Source organism: Nicotiana tabacum, chromosome 13, assembly GCF_000715075.1.
Source record: "Nicotiana tabacum cultivar K326 chromosome 13, ASM71507v2, whole genome shotgun sequence".
Taxonomy (NCBI): domain Eukaryota; kingdom Viridiplantae; phylum Streptophyta; class Magnoliopsida; order Solanales; family Solanaceae; genus Nicotiana; species Nicotiana tabacum.
Genome location: NC_134092.1, coordinates 49,112,036 through 49,116,208, shown reverse-complemented (window position 1 = coordinate 49,116,208; position 4,173 = coordinate 49,112,036). Strand labels below are relative to the sequence as shown.

General features: G+C 37.6%; 1 long non-coding RNA gene across 1 annotated transcript; it reads left to right on the top strand.

Annotated features, from left to right (window-relative positions):
- The first annotated feature begins 2,150 nt into the window (after positions 1-2,150).
- Positions 2,151-3,915, top strand: LOC107787326 (uncharacterized). The gene is made up of 2 exons (XR_001648368.2): positions 2,151-2,329; positions 3,633-3,915. It is a non-coding gene; the product is annotated as an uncharacterized LOC107787326 (long non-coding RNA).
- Positions 3,916-4,173: the final 258 nt, after the last annotated feature.

Genomic DNA, 4,173 nt, shown 5'->3' with positions numbered 1-4,173 from the left:
TAGCTTACATTATTGAAATGCTTTATTGTCATTCATTTCCTCGCTTTCCATTATTTGACTATACTATATTTTGTTCAATTTTCTAGTCCTTGTAGGTGTCTTGACCTGGCCTCGTCACTACTCTACCGAGGCTAGGCTTGATACTTACTGGGTACCGTTGTGGTGTAGTCATGCTACGCTTCTGCACATTTTTGTGCAGATCTAAGTACATTTGTCCATGCTGGACACCAGTGATCGTTAAGTTATTTCTGGAGGCTTCAAGGTATATCTGCTCGACGCTCGTAGGTCTCGGAGTCACCTTCCGTTATTTCCATTACTGTTATTTATCCTATTACCAGACAATGTTGTATTAGAGATTTTAGTACATTCTGTAGAGCTTATGACTCAGTTCCACCGATTTTGGGGATTTGGTTATTGGTGTTCTGTTTTGGATTTATTATGAGTCTTATCGGTTTATTTTATTATCTTAGCTTGTTATTTCTATTAAGCTATCAGTGAATTTTAGGCTTACCTAGTCTTAGAGACTAGGTGCCATAACAACATCCTAAGGTGGGAATTTGGGGTTATGACATTCCTTGCCCAAGTCATAACTAGCCCCTAAACTTACCTTATTCTAGGAACTACAATAACACATGCCTATGTAATCTGGTCGTTGATGGTAGACTCCTCCACTTAGCTCAAATCCATAATCACATCATCCGAGAATCTATAATCACTTCTCCTTTTAACTACCATGACCTTGCATTTTTACTTAGCTAAATTTCTCATAAGTTCATGCAACACCAGTCATAACACATTCCAAATTATCCTCCAAATGCATACTTATCCTTAGGACAGTCATGCCATCTTCCTCAAGAGATCCAAACTCGTCAAAGTACATACATTCCACTGAATGGAAGAGAACTCTTCATAAGAACCCCTTAAGAGATCATAAAACCTTGAACCTTCTCACATACGATAGCCCACATGTTTATCCCCAACGCAACCTCCTTCTATAACACTGCCATGGTTGCAACCTCTATGTAATCAATTGATCCTCCCGAGTCTACACTCGTCCACAAGATGTAAGAATATGTTCCACCCTACTCATGAATAGGTCCAGCGATACATCCATACGTTAATACAGTAATACACCCAAGATAGTGATCAAGCTTCCATGTTCCCCTTGCATCTCATGCAAATCTTTCTCGCCATCTCAAAACCCTCAAGGTGTAGCCCTTAGACATATAACACGTATTACAAAGCTGCCTCGCCACCGGTTAAATGAAGATAATTGTTGAAGAAGCACCAATTTAAAGAATCAAACAGAAACTAGAGAGAGAACTTCTTCAGATCTCACAAGGCAAACATGAACCATCAATGTAAAATCTAAGAATAATTTAGAATGTGTAACACAAATGTGTGAAAGAAATCGCCTTCCGGAGGAGGGGGTTAGGGGTGACACAACAAGGAAGGGGAGAAGTGGTCGCTGGACGGATCTGTCGTTGGCGGAACACAGCCCCTGCTAGGGTTTCTAAAAGCAGGAGAGGAAAAAACTGGGGGAAAAAGAGAAGAAAGAGGAAAGAGAAAGGAGGAGAGAGGGAAGAGAGAGGGAGAGGGAAAAATAATACACATCGTATTTAATGGCTTAAAGGTAGGAAGTGGCCATAAATAGATATTTTGCTATAAAAATTAAAAGGTAGCTATATGAGTTAATTTTTTAAAAGGGTATTTATTTATAATAAATAAGGTATCAACCTTTGCTATAGGAGGTAAAATTTCCAACACATTTTAAGGTCTCAGGAGTTGGCATAGGATGACCACTTACGGGCCGCACATCAGACATCGGTCTGTATGTAGTATCATAGGTGAAAGCACCAAAAGTATTGAAAATTTAAAATATCTAAATTTGGCATACAGAGGCAATACATGGGCCGCAATTTCAACATACGAGTCGTATATTCAACATACAATCTGTATACCAACCATATATCTGAGGTATATCCAACGTATATACACCACCCTAGGCTTAAGGAGTTGACATACGATCAACATACGGACCGTATGTCCAATATACACACCGTATGTTGTAGCCGCGTGTCAAAACTAATAGTAATCTATAAATACAAGAATTTTCGGGATTTCAAATCCTATTTCGTTTTGGCCAACATTTTGAGGAGAAAAATATCCTAGAGCTTTCCCAAATAATACAAGGTGAGTTCCTGCTCAATTCCATTGATTATTACATCAAACTAACAATGATTGACACCAAATTATCTTCCAAATTCCTAAATTGTAAACAATTCCAACAAAATGCAATTCAGGTGGAATTTTTGTATTTTCTTCAAAGGTAAGAACTTTAACCTTTCTTAGCAATTATAATTGATTGGGAAGGGTAAAGGGGAGATTCTCATCATTAATTGTTTTTGGGTATTGATCTAAATCATGATGAACGTAGTTCTAGGTATGAAACCCTAGTTTTTGGAAAAAGAGATAGAAACCTAGAATTTTGATAAAGCTTTGATCTTTATCACTCCCCTTGTAAGTAGAGTAATTGCTCGAGCATTGGAGATTTTTTTGAATTAATTTGGAAGAATTTACGGTATGTCTCCTTGAACATACATTTTCACTACAAAGGTGTATGCATATATGATACATCCTATTCATGGGTTATTGAACTTGAATTAGCATAACGCTTATGAACGTGATTTGGTTAAATCGAAGCATGTCTTTGAACTATTGGTTTTTGTATGATTTCCTGAACTAAAACACGAATTTTCGAGATTTACTTGATAAAGGAATAACGAACATGAATGAATTGGCTACTATGCCATGATTTATAAAAAGACACACATGATAAAAACAAAACATGTTTGGGCTTGTATGAGAAATCTATTTGGGCCTGTATGGGCGGTTTACTTGGGCATGTATGGGTAATGGAATTGAGCCTTGGTTGGCAATGGTACCAGGTCTGTATCGGCAAAACACGAGCCTTGATTGGCGGCGATTTATTCAGGCATGTATGGGCAAAACATGAGCCTTGATTGGCGGCGATTTATTTGGGCATGTATGGGCATGATATGATATCTGAACACGATGAATTGGAACCCTAGTATCTCATTATTGTTGATTCTTGCTGAGCACATGATTTACTGCACTTATTTGATTTGAACTGTTTCATTCTACACTCTGTACTTACTTTATTGATATGAGCACTTACTCCTAGACATTCACTGAGTACCAGTACTCAGACATACTATTATTGTTTTTGATGGTATGTTAGGCAACAAAGTAGAGCAGGTACATGCAGATCGAGTGAGGTAGGAGTACTTGTTGCTTTCAAGTTGTTGGTGAGCCCACATCCTTATTCGTGGGGCTCCATTGAGTCGTTTATTAATTCTTAATAGTTTCGCATTGTGTCCTGATTAATATTATTTCTCTTAGAATCTCCATTAATAATGGTCAAACTGTGAGAAGTATTGTGCAAGTCATTGCTTTGTTTGTTTTCAAGATTTTTGAATTATTAAATTTAACTAAGATTAATTTACTTAGACGTAATTTTATCATGCTTAATGTTTAGTGATTTATCAACTGAACAAGGGGCAAGTGTCGTAACATCTATCTTATAAAGTGCTTTCGGTGTGGTTCCTTAGCATCAGATGCATGTTGCGCTTTGGGGGTAACAAGCTTGGTAACGGAGCTCTAGGATTAGAAGTGCCCTTGGATTGTCTGTGGAGCTGTGTCTACCAAGGTACTCTTGATGCAGACTGGCCAACTATATGGATGAATGACTACCAGGACATTATAGGTGTTTCTTACTCTTCTTGATTCTATATTGTACTGTAGAGATTGAACTTCTCTTTAAGATCATTTTGACATATGCAAAAATATTATAGACTTGTGATGCAGCTGCTAAACAAGTGAGCATTGGTACTATGAAGTGCATATTGGTTGTAATGCATGTATAGTGTGATGGATGATGCAAAGTCGCTTGGAATTCAATAGTAGGTGTTTGGTGTATATATGATGATTGTAGGGTGTGGTTGTTGATGTTTTTGACACATGTATAAGGAAAATGGCAATGACCTAATTACAGGAAAAGTTGTCCCGAAATCTTGGTATACCTTAAGATGGATAAGGTTTCCAAAGCGACAGTCACAACGTCAACCAAGAAAAAAGGGGATGTAGTAGCTA